At 36.8% G+C, this 18,367-nt stretch overlaps 1 long non-coding RNA gene across 1 annotated transcript; it reads left to right on the forward strand.

The window, feature by feature from the left end:
* The first annotated feature begins 6,106 nt into the window (after window positions 1–6,106).
* Window positions 6,107–8,139, forward strand: LOC107869694. Its single transcript, XR_001673905.2, has 4 exons — window positions 6,107–6,201; window positions 6,353–6,408; window positions 6,909–6,964; window positions 7,678–8,139. It is a non-coding gene; the product is annotated as an uncharacterized LOC107869694 (long non-coding RNA).
* Window positions 8,140–18,367: the final 10,228 nt, after the last annotated feature.

The raw sequence follows: 18,367 nt of genomic DNA on the forward strand, positions 1-18,367 counted from the left end.
ATACACTAGTTGATCCTATTAATAACCGAATTGAATCTTCTTGTAAGATCAATTTAAGTCAACCTAGTGTTGAAGCCATTGTGTTGAATAATAATACATCATCTATTGATTCTTTATCCCTTGATAATAATGTACATGTTGTGAATGTGGATACACTTGAGCATGTGTGTGATGTGTTTAATGGATCTCAAGTGAGTGATGATATTGAAAATGTTGATCAAAAAAATAGTAGTGACCCCTTTGGCCTTTAGTGAATGTTCTCCTAGCGGTTTTGCACATAAGGATGATTGTGTGTTTGAAACTTCTTTGGAACTTGATAATCGTCCTTTATAGAGTGAAATTTCATGTTTTAAATCTTGCCTAAGGGTAGATCCTCCTCTCTTTATGTATAAAATCTTGTTCAAAGATGGTCCAATCACTCTTAATGAACCTAGTGGTGAGAATGATGTTGAAGGTATAGCTTGTCTTGAAGGCTATAACTTATTTACTAACCCACTATGGTGTGAAAACATACCTCCTAAAGATGGAAATCTCTTCTTGAAAGATGAGAGTACTCTTAAGGGTAAGGAATGTGTAGTCTTGGAAAGGAATGATCAATTGGGTAGTGATAGCTTTGATTTGCTTGAATATTTGAGAAACTCAATAGGTTATTATTCCTTGAAAATTGATTGTGGTTGTGATCCTTTGTATAGTACCCCACCCATGTTTGATGACTATGAGGATGAATTGCTTGCTTCTTGTGATGACTTAAGTAATAATCCATTTGATTCTGGTTGTAGTGCATATCTACTTGAGGGTTCTTCCATGAAAAGAGAAAGTGTCAGTTGCTTGGAAATTACTTCTTCTTCTACTTTGTGTGACCTTATTGTTGAGAGTACTCATGGTGATGATTTTGAAAATAGCAGTGAGTACATACATGAGGATACCTTAGTTGAAGTTGACTTGAGTGATACCTTCTCTACTCTCTATTTGCTTTTGATAATGTATGTACTATTATTATAGAGAGTGTGTCTTTTAGATTGGGTGAAGCCTATGGGGAAAAAAGTGTTGTCTAGACCTATGTCTATGGCTACTCTTTCCATTTGACCCGGGTACCAAATGTAGATATTATGATGTTGGCACACCCAAATTGTTGCTTCGTCTACATGACAAACAAAGTGACATTCTTGAAAACTCGAGGGCAAAGATTTCATTGTCTTCTTGGTGTAATGTTACTAAATGTGCATCCTTGCTTGACACACTTGTGCTTAAGTTGCATGATTCCCAACTTGTGGATTCCAAGTTGATACTTTACTTGAAAGAAAGAGGTCATATGTGCTTTAGTGCCTTAAATCCATCCTTTTGTGCTTTATGTGTTATATCTTATAGGCCAAATTGCATTCTTATAGATGACACCTTGGATGATTCCTCTACACTTGATTCCTTCTTATACTACCTCTTTGCCTAGATAACATCCATACTAGTTTTGGATTTGTATTATGTAGAGGTAGGGAACTTGTTAGTTGGTCCACTTATTTGAATAATAATGCTATGTGGGTTTTGTGCACTATAAGACCAATAGTGGCACCACTTTTGATGAGGACACTTGAAGAGGTAATGAAACAATTGTGTCTTATGGTTTCTAAGATAAATGTAGTCTTACCTTTTGCCTTTAGTGATACCATTAATACCTTTTTTGTCATGCCTCAAATCCTTTTGGGGTGGATAGGCACCCATAACCGTAGAGGCCCAAGAGAACCAATTCATCACCTTGAAATTCCCATAAAAGTAACTATGACAACCAAAGGTTCTTACCAACATGATATTTGTATCGATGAGAATAATTACATAGGCAAGCACAAACTTATATATACAATACTTGGTCGTTGGGGCCACCGCGTCTAAAGAAAAATACTTCCATAACTTTACATTAGTCTACAAAGCCTCTAAAAGATACATAGACTTAGTTAGGATCGGGACAAACCCCCGCCCTACTCTTGACTCATTGCATAATACAAAAATATATGGAATAGACTCGGAAAGCCCCGAATTAACCTGGAGCTCACCAATAGTCATTGAAAATCTTGCGCTACTACTAGGGAGGTGTATAAGCTGAAGTACATATGCCTGTAGCATGAAATACTGGTCCTCCGTGAGGGACGTCAGTACGAACTTATTTACTGAATATGTAAGGCTGAAGGTAACAACACATGATATAACAACTCAATAGAAATTAGATATAAGTAGTACTAGTAGACAACCTTTATATATACTTGTGAGAATACATACATTATGTTCCTTTCTTCATTTTTACCATATTACTTCATAATATTTGTAAGACATATATCATGCAAATGACCAGCTGATCAGTGGTAAATAGATAAATTAGGATCGGCTCATGCTAGGCTTATGCCCCTGAGCTACCACCTACATATAAAGATTGGGATCGGCCCATACTAGGCTTATGTCCCTGAGCTACCACCCATATATAAAGATATCGAGATCGGCCTATGCTAGGCTTATGCCCCTGAGCTGCCACTCGTTTTATAGATTTTCGTTACTTTGTTTATTTAGTCTTTGATATTGTTACTTTGGTGGTTGTAATATTATGGTACCTTGAAATAATAACCTGCCACTAAGAGACATGTAAATAGGCACTTAATGCAACAAAAATGAGGTAGAGAGCAGTTGGCACACCAATGAAGTGTTTAGGAGCTTAAAATAACACATGGGTCTTAATTGAGTAAATGGAGAACTTCTGAAATTTTCAAATGAAGATAGATGGCAGGTTTAATAATAAACACGTATTGAGGTGTTTTGATATATTAAAGAGTGGGAACAAGATCGTTGGCTTCTTGGTATATCATACGCTGCTATTATGTGTCACTTGTTACAGGACAACCTTGGAAACATATTTGGTGGAACAAATGTTGGATTTCATGCCACAGAGTACAAAATAGAGTATGCCTTACATACCTAGTTATATAGTATCGAAACTAACCCGACATGACTTCTCGCCTTTTATATTACTTATCTACAATAGAATATATGATCAACTAGTATTAGCAACCAACCAACACATTTAGGCTACTTAATTTCACCAAAATAGTAACCGGGCAGTAAACACGTAATCTATCAATCAAGGGTGTTATATTAACCCTTTTCACCTCCCATTACACCCACATACCATACATGTCCTTATAAGATCATCGAAACCACCTCAGCTTTATTACACCCTCCAAACAACACACAAAAACACATTGGTCAGTAAGCAAGGGCAATAATTAGTTCGGTGGTGTACCACCTACATCTTTCTTCTATATTTCATTACAAACTAATCACACCCTTCTCCAACATCAACATGGAAGCCCATAACATGAACATACAAAACAGTACACAAAACAGTCCCAAATCACTCTTATTGTAGCAACCCATTATTGAACTCATCATCTCTTGAGTTCTCAATAACAACACATATATAACTCTCTTTCAAATTCATAGACAAGGAGAACAAAATGTATCAGTTACCTTACCTTGATTCTGCAACTTATTCCTTTAATTGAACTCTTCAAGAACTTGAACTTTCCTTCACACTTTAAACCAAAGAAAAAAAGAGGTCTTTAATACCAAAGAAAAGTGAGCAGATTGTTTGTTCTATATTCTATGATATATTTATAATTAATCTTCCATGAGATAATTAAAAAAAACTAAAGGGTTTTCACTTAACTTGGGTTGCAAAAGTGAGGGTTTCTTCAAGAACCCTAAAAGGAGTTTTAGGGCTGCTGTTCTTAACCTTTGTTAAGAGAGAAAACTGAAGTTTAAAAGGGCAAAATTGTGTCTAAAATGAATAGAATTGCCAGCAATATTGAGCTTATATTGGGCCCTCTAGAACCTTTCTTATTGACCTCATTTTCAGCCATAAATTATCCCTAGTAGGTGATGCACCTACTTAAGGTCCAAGCTGCTGAAACTTCAAAGTAGGTGATGCACCTACTTGCTTAATTTCTTTTTGGGCTTAATTATATTTTGGCCTGGCAGATTGTGTGTGTTGGGCCATATACCCACTTTATTTCTCTTCTATTCAATTTGAGCCCAAATGAGTACAGTATATTAGTATAGTCCCAAATATGGTCCATAGCCATATGTCCATTAATTTGGTCCAAATAATTCAAGTAGGTGACTCACCTACTACCTTAATTAAGTCAAGTAAGCACCTCAATATTTTGTTCCATTTTCAGCTCCTAATCCCTTTAATCTAACCTTCAACTTATACACAATTGGTAACTTTAAACTTCAGATCCAAATACTAGCTTAAGATCCCAAATTTAAATAGTTGTATCGATGTTAACTTGATCGCATCACATGAAAATAGCACGGGATGCATATATAATTCTATATATGCCATTAATACTTGCATAACAAACCTCACCCGTTACCTATCCTATGAAACCATACGAGGTTCCATATAATTAGAATAAGTACAAGAAAAATACGGGATGTTACATCCTTCCCCCTTTAGAAACATTCGTCCTCGAATGTTAGCATAACTGTCCAACCAAAATAAGTTCAAGCCTAAGTTTAATATCCCTATTACCACATAGTACCTATATATTTTACACTTGTTATTGCTCCAATTCAGCATCTTGGACTTTTTCTTCGTATTTGAACAAATGGGGGTACTTGTTTTTCATCGCTTCTTCAGCTTCCCATCGATCTCTTCTACTTGCTGATTCCTTCAAACCACTTTTACAGAAGCTATTTCCTTATTCCTCAACTTTTTAACTTGTCGATCTAGAATAGCAATAGGTATTTCCTCATAGGTGAGATCTTCTGTAATTTGTACATATTCAGTAGGGTTAATATGAGATGGATCTCCAATATACTTTCAAAGCATTGAGACGTGAAATACCGGATGAACTGTTGAGAGCTCTTGGGGTAGCTCTAATTCATAAACAACTTGGCCAAACCTTCGAGTAATATGGTATGGGCCTATATAACGTGGACTTAATTTTCCTTTCTTACCAAATCTCATAAGCCCCTTCATTGGTGACACCTTCAAGAATACCCAATCACCTATAGGAAACTCTATCCCCCTTCTCCTAAGATCTGCATATAGTTTGGGATGTTTCTAGTTGTTGTTGGATCAGTTTAACCTTTTCCATAGCTGGATGAACATATCTAGCCCGAGTAAGGTAATTTCACCCACTTCAAACCATCCAATTGGTGATCTATACTTTCTTCCATACAAAGCCTCATATGGTACCATTTTGATACTCGAATGATAGCTATTATTGTAGGCAAACTCGATAAGAGGTAGATGATCATCCCAACTACCTTTAAAGTCCAATACACAAGCTCGTAGCATATCTTCAAGTGTTTGAATGGTATGTTCTGCTTGTCCATCTGTTTGAGGGTGAAAGTTGTACTTAGATTAACTTGTGTCCCCAAATTTCTCTAAAATACTTCCAAAAATTTGTAGTAAATTGATGTAACACCCTATATTCCGCGTGTACTAGTTCTACTTATGTGGCACTTGATATGGACTTAGGGGGTAGGTAATGGGCTCGGATATCCTATGTGACTGGTGACGGTAAAATAGGTTTGAAGGAGTTCCCACATATACTGAAACATGGTTTGATTAAGTTACCTTCAATGAGAGCATATAAACTTGGGCCCTTAAGTAAGTATTTGAATCTAAAGGACTAAGTGACCAAGTTTTAAGTTTTAACTATAAGCATTTTGATCTGAAAATGGAACAAAATATTAAGGTGCTTGCTTGACTTATTTTAAGCTAGTAGGTGAATCACCTACTTTGACCTTTTGACCAAATAAAAAACTAAGTAGGTGCATCACCTATTAAGGATCCCTTGACCATCTTATTTTTCCTAATACACTACCACCTATTTAAGTTAATTCTGGCCCAAATTAAATAAGAGAAAAGGAGGAGAATGGGCAGCCAAGGCCCAATAGTTTTTAATCCACAAAGGCCCAATTTATTGGGCAAGTAGGTGCATCACCTACTTGATAAATTATGGCCCAAAAATGACCAAGAAAGTCGGCCAAGATCAGCTCTTTTTAAAGGGATTAAAACCAGCCCTTATAGCTCATTTTAACTAGACAAAAAAAAATAGCTTTCAAGATTTTCTCTCTTATTCTCTCTTACATAGCAGAAGCCCTAAAATTCCACTAGGGTTCTTTGAAAACCTTCCTTCCAAGTTAAAGGTAATTGACCAAATCATGAGCACATCTTAAGAATACTATAAGGATTATGTTTCCACGATTAAACTATAAGATATCACTTTTTAAGTTTGGCAGTCCCTTTATCCTTGATTATTAAGAGATTTTTCTCTTCACTTTTGTTTTGTGAGTAAAGGGATCAAGCTATTGAAGAGATATACATTAAGGGAATAAACTACCACCGAAATTAAGGTATGGATACTGTCTATTTTTGCGCTTTTCTTACATACGTGTGTTGGTTGAGGATTATGTATATGTTGTTGTTAAGAACTCAAGGGATGGTGAGTTCAATTTTTGGTTGCCAAATTAAGGGGTATTTGGGGCTGCTTTGGATCTATTTTATATATATATATATATGTTGGGGGCTGCTTGGTTGACGTTGGGGGAATGGTATGAATAATTTCCATTGAAAGGTAGAAGAAGAGTATAATGGTACACCATCAAATTGAATGTCGCATAAGTTTACTGCCCACATCACTTGATATACCGTTTTGAGAGTGCATTAAAGATGAAACTTTTAAGGGGATCTTATAAGAAGAACCATCATGTGTGAATGTAATTGGAGAAGAACAAGGTTGAGAGAACACCCTTGGATTAGTTGATTATGGATTACTGCCCGGTTACTATTTTAGTAAGTTTAAATGGAGTGAATATGTTAATTAGCTACTAATACTAGTCTTATGCTATTGTAGATTAGTAGTCTAAAAGGGAAGACGTTAAGTGAAAGTGTGATCAGTTGTGCAGCAAGGTATGTATGGTTCATCGATCCTATACTCTTTGTCATGAATCTAACTCCTTTATTACAAAGTAAGCTTACTAAGCATTCCTCCTTTCAAGTTATACATAACTACAGGATGTGTTAACAACCTTATTCTAACTTGTCAGGTTGTTAAAGTACCTAAAGATGTGTTTGTTAGATCTGTACATTTTCTTTCTAAATACTAGTATGATATGGGTGCTTTCAGAAATAAGCCTTACGAGTGCATTGCTACTGTATCTAGTGCATATTTGCACACCTTTTGCTGCTGATCCAAAGTTCTAAATCTAATACATTACCACCAAAACAACAACTTTAAAGATAAAAAGAATGATCTGATGTGAGTCTACATATTTTGGGTGGTATCCTAGGGGTGGAAGAGACACCTAGCATGGGTCGATCTCAATATTATGGGTGGTATCCTAGGGGCGAAAGGAAATCCTAGATGGGTCGATCATGATTTGTGTAATTATGAGGAACTTATACCAAGGGTTAAAATGCCTAGCATGGGTCATCCTCTTTTACCACTAATCAGCTGGTCATTTGTATTATGCCTTATAATCTTATAAAGTAAAGAAGAATAAATCAAAGTAAAGGATGTAATGTACATGATCCCATAAGCATAAGCAAAGTTGGCATTCTATCCTTATCTTTATTGTTATATATTGATAATTGATTTTATTGGGATCTTGTCTTATATATAGTCACTTCATGATACAAGCACAATGTGCCTCAAGAGCACAAGATATTGTCTAAGGTTCAAGGCTTCGGAATCGGCAAGCAATTAAAGACTTTTTGGAGTATTTTGAAGCCTTGGTCAAGAGAAAGAAGGAGGGGAATTTATACACTCCATAGGCACCTCAAAGGAAGGACAATGAAGACTTTTTACACTCTAAAAGAGCACTCTATAGGTGCCTCCTTTTAAGTCCTCATCAATGGCACTTTTGTCCTTCGGTATGTATTAGTATAAATAGGCCATTTAGCTTGTATTTTCATTAGACTTTGATGGATTCAAATTGAGTATTACTCATATTTTGTAGCTTTAGTCTGGTTGTTGTATCTCTTAGAACCAAAACTTGGTCCATGAACATTTGAAAGTTAGGATTTTCACTTGTGTTGGATGATTTGGTAAGAAAGATGTGCTTGAGGAAGTGTGAGTCCTTTGGGTCACCTAAGAAGAAGGTTTGAACTCTTATTTGTGAGGTGTGTTTTAAGATTTGAAACATCTTCTAGTGATAATCATTGAATAGGAGTAAGGGTCTTTCTATCTATCCTTTAATTTCAAGCATTCTTCTTTTTTATCTCCTTCTAGTGTGTTAATTTTCCCTTTGTTTACTTGGTGATTTTTGCATTCTTGTGTCAATTTCGTGTGTTCATAGCCATTTAGGCTATCATTTGGTGTCAAAGCCTTGATTAGGGTTGTTTCAACATCCCTAAATCTTGGTTTTAGTGTTCTTATATAGAAAATCTCATCAAAAAAGAGTTAAAAGTCAAGAAACTAAAAAAAAAATAGATGTTTCACGTTTTCGTGTTTTGACAGAATTTTAGATCTTAGATCTACATGTTTTTGTGTTGTTTTTTTGGTTTCAAGTGCTAGATTCTTGTTCCCTAGTACCTAGGAAGTTTAGATCAAATTTTAGAGTGAAGTTTGGTTGATTTTGAGCTAGATCCTCCATGGTTATGGCATTTTAAAGCTTCAAGAAGCTAGATCAGTGTGGTTTTTGTGTTGTGGACATTGGTTGGTTGTGATTTATTGTTATTTGAGCTCACATTGGCCTAAGGAACCTAGATCTACAAAAAAAAATCAGATTTGGAGTTTATTTGGTTAGGGTTGAAATTTGGTCAACTCTTAAATATTCATCTTGTTCTTCCATATTCATCAAGTCTTGCTAAGGAAGAATATTCAAAGAGTGTGTTTGATCCAAAAAAAGGGAAAGAAAGAGAGTGTACTTTTTGTTTGTGAAAGAATATTCCTTGGCATATTCATTGTCATCCAAAGAAAGAAGAGACAAAGGAATAATCAAAGTACAAAATCAAGTACATTCCAAGTACAAAGGGGGACCATTTATTTTTGAATTCATTTGAAGTTCCAAAAAGGCTTTCAAACCTTCATTTTTCCCTTCCAAACGAAATTCTTCTTCACCAAAGGGGTTCTAGGCTGAGACTTGAGAATTAGGGTTGAAAAATTTGAAAACTCAACGTCCAATCACAAGCTGCTACGTCATCACTAGGTAATCGGCCAAATTGAGTTCTAAAATTCGATTTTCTAGTTTCTTTTTGTTGTATCTAGTTGCTTTTATGTTGATTCTATTACTAGTTAGTAAGCTAGTAATTACCTACTAGTTTGGTAATTAAATTAGAGTGTTTTGCGTCTTTGATTTTTGTGTGCTTTTCTCATTTTCAAGTCGTAGTATTTTTTTTGGTTCAAGTTCGTGCATCACTTATTTTGAGTCATTTCAAACGAAGATCCATTCTTATTCAAAGCTTCTCACCTCTCAAGTAACTTACCAAGTATTGCTGGTTCTCCAACACTTGTAAAGCCAAGTGTGAGGTCAGGTTGAGTGTGAGTGAAGTGAGGCTTTTGAACTAACTCGTTTGCTCGTTTTGTAGGTTATTTGGCTTGCTGATTTTTACACTTCGTAGGTACATTTTCCATGGAAACCAAAGGTACTACTTCCTAAACTTTGGGAAATGATGTTATGGGAGCTTTGATGGCCTAAATGAAAGCCTTGAGTCGAGAAATAATGAGCAAAAATGATGCTATAAGGAGTGATATGGATTCAATGAGGGGTGACATGATTAGAATTAGAGCGAGGGTTGATAGACTATGTCCACCAAAATCTCCACAATTCCAAACACCTCAAGTCCAAAGGTCCTATACTTCACAAAATCCAATGACTCCTCTCCATGAGTTAGAAACCGAAGAGAGTGAGGCCAAGACTCAAGATGGAGAGAAAATTATTAGTGAGGTACAAGAAGAATATGAACAAAGAAGGGAAAAGGAAGGGAAAACCATGGGTTGTGAAGTTTAAAGGGAAAAAATGCTTGATTGTAGATCTTGTCCACAAAGGACCCTTTTTATTACTAACCCAAATACTAGCATTTTGCCTAGTATTTTATATTCTCATGTGTAAGCTCAAGACCCTAGAAGTCCTGAGGAGAAGCCCAAGGAATTTTCCTTCAAGCCCTTGGCCAAAAGTCTCCATTGTGGGACAAGCGAGGAAGAAATGAATCCAAAGGGAAACCTTGACATATTCCCTTGTAATGTGGAGAATGAGGGCTTCCATGATGCGAAAAAAAGTGAAGAAAACACTTCTCATAATCTACAAGGTAACCAAGCTATTTTCTACACTCTTAAAAACATGAATTGTTGTGATGTGGCTCATAGTAGCCAAAGTGGTGTAGTTTCAGATTGGAGTAGTAAAGATGTGTATGAATCTCCATTTTGTAATACTCTTGGTATGGATAGGTTGTATAAGGACCAAACTCTTATTTTGAGTATGCAAGCACTAGTTGATCCTTTAGATGACAAAATCAATTCCTTTCGTAAGAATGATTTGTGTCCATCTAGTGCTAGCACTTATAACTTGAATAAGGTTCCATTATCATGTGACAAGAGTATTCATATAATACATGACCCTCTTGTAGATGATAATACCTTGGTTGATGTCTTCACACTTGATTCCTTCATGTACTACCTCTTTGCCTATGATGATAACCATGTTAATTTTGAATGGATATTATGTAGAGGTAGTAAGCTTGGTGGCTGTTTTCCTTTCTTGAATGAAGATGATTATGAGTTTGATTCTCTAGTAAAAGTAATGGCTAACCTCGGCTTAGATTTTTATCTGTTTCATCCATTTGACCCTGGTATACTATTGGAGTGGGGAAGGATGGTTTCGGATTGCATTTCTTTTTCCTTGATATCTCTCTTAACCATGTCCTTTATGATGCTTGTAGTAGGTATTCCATGATTGTAACAAAGGATAGTTGGGTGTATTCAAAAAGTGTACCCCCTTGGCATAATTATATTGTTGATCTTGATAAAGTATATGGTCCTTTGAACGTGTGTAATGAAAGACCTTATTTTAATATTGTTCATAATGACCTTGTGTTTGTCCTAGTGGTAGGTAATGCCTTTAATGATTGTGAAATTGATAACCTAGTGAAAGGAGTGGGCCATCTCGACTTAAACCTTCATCATTTGCTCCCATTTGACCCCGGAATACTCTTGAGATGTGAAGGATATAGTTGCTGGTCGTGCTCACTTATTTTTGACATTGTGCTATTCATGTCTTTGTTATACTTTATGCTAAGCTTTTTATTTCAAAAACCAAGGATATGTGGATGTATGTCAAGTGTGAGCAAAACCATGGGTTGATGATATAAGTGTGGTGCTAATACTAACCCTCCTACCAAGAGGATTTTGTGTTTGTTTTTGCTCTCTCTTTGTTTTTTGCAAGATCTGAATTTGAGGACAAATTCTTTCAAAATGGAGAGAATGATACAAGCACAATGAGCCTCAAGAGCACAAGATATTGTCTAAGGGTCAAGGCTTCGGAATCGGCAAGCAATTAAAGACTTTTTGGAGTATTTTGAAGCCTTGGTCAAGAGAAGTAAGGAGGGGAATTTATACACTCCATAGGTGCCTCAAAGGAAGGATAATGAATACTTTTTACACTCCAAAAGAGCACTCTATAGGCGCCTCCTTTTAATTCCTCATTAAGGGCATTTTTGTCCTTTGGCATGTAATAGTATAAATAGACCCTTTAGCTTGTATTTTCATTAGACTTTGATGAATTGAAATTGAGTATTACTCATATTTTGTAGCTTTAGTCTTGTAGTTGTATCTTTTAGAACCAAAACTTGGTCCATGAACATTTGAAAGTTAGGGTTTTCACTTGTCTTGGATGATTTGGCAAGAAAGGTATGCTTGAGGAAGTGTGACTCATTTGGGTCACCTAAGAGGAAGGTTTGAACTCTTATTTGTGAGGTGTGTTTGAAGATTTGAAATATCTTCTAGTGATAATCATTGAATAGGAGTAAGGGTCTTTTTATCTATCCTTTAATTTCAAGCATTCTTCTTTTTTATCTCCTAGTGTGTTGATTTTCCCTTTGTTTACTTGCTGATTTTTGCATTCTTGTGTCAATTTCGTGTGTTCATAGCCATTTAAGCTATCACTTCATGTCGTACATACTCAGTACACTCTTTGTATTGACACCCTTCATGGGGGACACTTTGTTTCATGCTGCAGGTACAGGTACTCCAGCTAGTAGACCACCCCAGTAGGAGCACAGGACATCCAGCTGCTATTGGTGAGCTCCAAGTTGATTCAGAGCTTTCTGAGTCTGTTATATATTTTGGTATTATGTAGTAGTTATGAGCAAGGTGGGGTTTGTCCCGACCTTAACTAAGTGTCCATGTGTCTTTTAGAGGCTTTGCAGACTATAGTATTGTGTTCTTTTAACGTTATGGCCCCAACGGCCAAGTCTTGTATATGCAGGTTTGGACTTACTTACGTGGTTTATTTTATCAATGCATCATATTCATTCTAGCAGACATGATAAAATCCATGTTAATCATGGACCACTTCCAGATTGGAAGATCTATACATTGCATATAACCCCGAGGCTTTTGGTGCTCTACTTTTACTCTTTGACAATTTGGACATCGGCTACAAATTTTGCAATTTTCGTCTTCATGGCACCCCGCCAATACATTCCTTTCAAATCACGATACATTTTTGTTGACCCTGGATAGATAGAATACCTTGATTGATGGGCTTCTGTCATAATCCTCTTTCTTGGTCCATCTATATTTGGCACACACAATCTATTTTGGCACCGAAGTACTCGTTCTTGCATAAGCTCAAATGCTTTCATCATACCACATTGCATATTTTCCTTAAGCTTTAATAGAATGGGATTTGCATATTGCTTCTCTTTTACTTCAGCTACTAGGGAAGATTCTGCAGAATTATAAATAATAAGCCCTTTATCTGGAGTTTTAAGAAGGCGAACTCCCAAATTGGCTAGTTGGTACAAATCTTAGTCACCCCTTGTATTTCTATAGATGGTTCCATAGTCTTCCAACTTAATGCATCAATAATTTTTAAGGCAAATATAATCGCTGCTAGCTCCAGATCATGTGTTGGATAATTTTTCTCATGTGGCCGCAATTATCTCGAGGCATATGCTATGAATCTACCATGCTGCATCAATACACACCTTAAGACAATTCTTGAAACATCAAAATACACTGCATACCCCTCTGTGCCTTCTGGAAGCACCAATACGGGTGTAGAAGCCAACTTATTCTTCAGATCTTGGAAACTTCTTTCGCATGCATCTTTCCATTGGAACTTGGATGCTTTGTGTGTTAGCTTTGTTAAAGGTGCAGAAATTGAGGAAAATCCTTCAACAAACCTTCTATAATAACCTGCCAACCCAAGGAAACTACGAACCTCCGTAGACGTTATAGGTCTTGGCCAATTCTTCACGCTTCTCTCTTTTGAGTATCAACCTTTATTCCTTCATTAGATACAACATGACCCAAGAATGCCACAGATTTTAACCAAAACTCACATTTAGAGAACTTTGCAAATAGCTTACGATCACGAAGAATCTGCAACACCTGTCATAAGTGATTGGCATGGTTCCTCATTTGATCTCGAATAAACCAGAATATCATTTATAAAAACTATCACTAACACCTCCAAGAAGGGCTTGAACACCCTATTCATCAAATCCATAAAATTTACAGGTGTATTAATTATCCCAAAGGACATGACTAGGAACTCGTAATGACCGTACCATAATCAAAAAGCTGTCTTGGGTAGGTCATTCTCTTTGACCCTCATTTGGTGGTACCCAAACCTTAAATAAATCTTTGAGAATCACTTGGCTCCTTGCAACTGATCAAATAAGTCATCAATTCTCGGAAGGTGATATTTGTTCTTAATAGTCACCTTGTTCAGTTGTCTATTGTCAATACATATTCTTAACAAGCCATCCTTCTTACACACAAATAACACTGGTGCACCCCAAGGGGACACACTAGGCCTTATGAATTCTTTTTATAGCAAGTCTTTCAATTGCTCTTTCAACTTCCGTAATTCTGTCGGGGCCATTCTATACGGAGGAATTAAGATTGGTTGAGTACCTAGAATCATATCGATACCAAACTCCACTTCTCTTTCTGGAGGCAAACCTAAAAGATCTTCAAGAAATACATCAGGAAATTCATTTACCACTGAAATAGTTTGAAGAGTTGGTGTCTCCGCATTTATATCCTTCACTCTATCTAGATGACATATGTAACCCTTGGAAATCATCTTCTTTGCCTTAAAATAAGAAATAAATTTACCTCTTGGTGCACCAATATTACATCTCCATTCTAGGACTGCCTCCCATGGGAAATGGAAACACACCCTCTTAGTTCGGCAATCTACTGTGGCATAACAAGAAGCCAACCAATCCATACCCATTATAGCATCAAAATCTACCATTTCTAACTCAACTAGGTCAGCCACTGTATTGCGACCATAAATAATAATTATACAATTTCGATACACTTTCTTAGGTATAACAGATTCACCAATCGGCGTAGATACTTCAAGTGGCTTAACTAGCAATTCTGGTGTTTTTTGAACTTTTCAGCAACCAATGGAGTGACATATGATAATGTAGATCCTAGATCAACTAATTCATATACATCATGTGAAAAGATGGACAATGTACTTATAATCACATCTGGAGAAGCCTCTGAATTTTGTCAATCCGCTAAAGCATATGTACGATTCTGAACTCCACTAGAGATAGCTTCTCCTTTAGCCCCTCTACCATGACCCATAGGTTGTACACCTCTACCTGAATAAGGCACCGATGATGATAATGCAATGGCTAATCTAGTAGTTCGTGCCATACCACCTATGCCCCTTTGAGGGTATTCTCTCATCATATGTCCTTACGTACCACACCAAAAGTATACATTTGTTCCAAATCAACATGCACCTAATGAAAATTTCTTAATTGTCTACATAGTTGTTGAGGAAGCCTTAATTGGCTCATACTCTCTTGCTCTTGATACCCCGCTGTTCGCAAAATTTGACCCTTATTTCTTTGACCAAACTGGTTACCTTTAGACCCTTGAAACTGTGGTAGAGCACTAGTTGTAGAATAAGAAGAAAATAGCCTAGGTGGTCTATTAGAAAATTGAGGCCTAAACTCTCCTTGGGATAACATGAACTGCCCCATAGATCTGGCCATCTTGGAATTCCTCTTTCCAATTCATGTGCTCTTCTCCTTTGCCTTTGATCCTCCATTTTTTGTGCAAAAAATTTTATCCTTGCTATGTCAATGTCTTTGCTCAAAGCAGCAATAGTACAATCTCTAACAGAATATGGATCCAACCTATCCACATATTAATGAACTCTATCATCCATAGTAGATACAACGTTAGGAGCATACCTAGCCAAAGAGTTAAACCGGAGGCTCTCTCTCATTCTCATATTCCCTTGGTGAAGATTCAGGAACTGATCTGTACGGGCTTCTTGGATCTCAAATAGAAGGTAATGATCAAGGAATGGCTCTTTGAACTCATTCCAAGTAGCTAAAAGTACATCGATACCCCTAGATCGTTTCCAATCTTCATACCAAAGTATTGCCTCCCCTTTCAATCTATATACTGCTAGCTCAACTGTCTCTTTATCCAATACATGCATGATATCTAGAGCCCTTTGGATTTGATCAATAAAGTCCTGTGGGTCTTTATTAAGATCTAATTCGGTGAATGTAAGAAGATCTAATTTAAGAAAATCCTGCATTCGCAGGCTAGCTACCCTATCTGCACTATTAGAACTTGTTGTTGGAATGGCTTGTCCTTGAGCTTGTCCATAAACTATACGAGCTAATAATTGCACCACATTCCTTAGATCTTGGTCTGTAACATTGATAGGTGGTTCTGAGGATGCAGTTCTTCTCCTTCTTAGCTTTTCTAGAGATAGAGGAGTAGAAGAAGTTTGGGATACAAACTCATCTTGAGCCTCACTTTGATTAGCTCATCTAGGTGGTGATTTACTGGTCCCTTCCCCAGCATCCACGTCTATCTGCCTACCTGTATTCTTACTCCTTCTTGTAACCGACATCTTTACTATAATAATAAGAAAAAAAATATATTCAATGGTTAAATATGACTTTACCTACAACATGGGCTCTATTGCATGATCTAAGAAATGAAGAAAAAGAGACAACCCCTAAATGACCCATAGCCTCCTGCTTATAGATGTGGTGCACAACACGCCCATAAATAAGACTCTATATAGAAACGGCTTTGTAGACACCCTAGGACGACAACTCTGATACCACTTTTGTCACGCCTTAAATCCTATTGGGGCGAACAGGCACCCATAGCCGTAGAGGCCCAAGAGAACCAATTCATCACCTTGAAATTCCCATGCAAGTAACTATGACAACCAAAGGTTCTTACAAACATGATATTATGTATCGATGAGAATAATTACACAGGCAAGTACAAACTTATATGTACAACACTTGGCCGTTAGGGCCACCACGTCTAAAGAAAAACACTACCATAACATTACATTAGTCTACAAAGCCTCTAAAAGATACATAGACTTAGTTAGGGTCGGGACAAACCCCCACCCTATTCTTGACTCACGGCATAATACCAAAATATATGGAACAGACTCGAAAAGCCTCAAATTAACCTACAGCTCACCAATAGTCACTAAAAAGCCTACGCTCCTACTAGGGAGGTATATGAGCTGAAGTACCTGTGCCTACAGCATGAAATGCAGGTCCTCCATGAGGGACGTCAGTATGAAAATATTTACTGAATATGTAAGGTTGAAGGTAACAACACATAACACAAAAACTCAATAGAAATTAGATATAAGTAGTACTAGTAGACCACCTTTATAGACACTTGTGACAATACATACATTACATTCCTTTATTTATTTTTACCTTCTAACTTAATAATTTTTGTAAGCTATTTATCTATTTACCACTGATCAGCTAGTCATTTACATTGCATATGGCTTACAAGGATTATGAAGTAAGAAAGGTAAAAATGAAGAAAGGAACATAATGTATGTAGTCCCACAAATATATATATAAATGTGGTCAACTAATACTATTTATGCACTTGTATTTGATTTCTATTGAACTCTTGTATCGTGTGTTGTTATCTTCAGCCTTACATATTCAGTACATATTTTCGTACTGATATCCCTCACGGGGACCTATATTTTGTGCTGCAGGCACAGGTACTTTAGCTTATACACCCCAATTATAGGAGCGCAGGCTATTCCATCCATATTGGTGAGCTCCAGGTTGATTTAGGGCTTTCCTAGTCTGTTCCATACGTTTTGGTATTATGCAGTAGGTTAAGAGTAGGGAGGGGGGGTTTGTCCCGAACCTAACTAAGTCTATGTATCTTTTAGAGGCTTTGTAGACTAATGTAAAGTTATGGTAGTGTTTTATTTTTAGACATGGTGGCCCCAACGGCCAAGTTTTGTATATATCAGTTTGTGCTTACATGTGTAATTATTTACATCGATACATAATATCATGTTTATCAGAACATTTGGTTGTCATTGTTACATGCATAGGAAGTACAAGGTTATGAATTGGTTCTCTCGGGCCTTTATGGCAACGAGTTTTTGTCTGCCCCAGTAGGATTGAGGCGTGACTACAGTGGTATCAAAGCGGTCGTCCTAGGGTGTCTATAAAGCCGTGTCTATATAGAGACTTATTTATGGGTGTGTTGTGCACCACATCTATAAATAGGAGGCTATAGGACATTTAGGAGTTATCTCTTTTTCTTCATATCTTAGATCGTATAGAGCCCATATTGTAGGTAAAGTTATATTTAACCATTGAACCTATTTTTCTCCTCTTATTATAGTAAAAATATTGGTTACAAGAATGAATAAGAATATAGGTAGGCTGTTAGAAGAGACTGCTGGGGAAAGGACCAGTAAATCACCACCTAGATGACCTAATCAAAGTGAGGCTTAAGTTGATTTTATGTCCCAAACTTCTTCTACTCCTCCATCTCCAGAAGAGCTAAGAAGGAGAAGAACCACATCCTCAGAACTACCTATCAATGCTACAGACCAAGATCTAAGGAATGCAGTACAATTGTTGGCTCGTATAGTTGCTGGATAAGCTCAAGGACAAACCATTCCAACTATAGGTTCTAGTGGTCCAAATAGGGCAGCTAGCCTATGAACATAGGATTTTCTTAAATTGGATCCTCCTACGTTCACCACATCAGATCTTAATGAAGACCCACAGGACTTTGTTGATCAAATCCAAATGTCTCTAGATATCATGCATGTGTCAGGTAAAGAGATAGTTGAGCTAGCA

Source organism: Capsicum annuum, chromosome 4, assembly GCF_002878395.1.
Source record: "Capsicum annuum cultivar UCD-10X-F1 chromosome 4, UCD10Xv1.1, whole genome shotgun sequence".
NCBI classification, from domain to species: domain Eukaryota; kingdom Viridiplantae; phylum Streptophyta; class Magnoliopsida; order Solanales; family Solanaceae; genus Capsicum; species Capsicum annuum.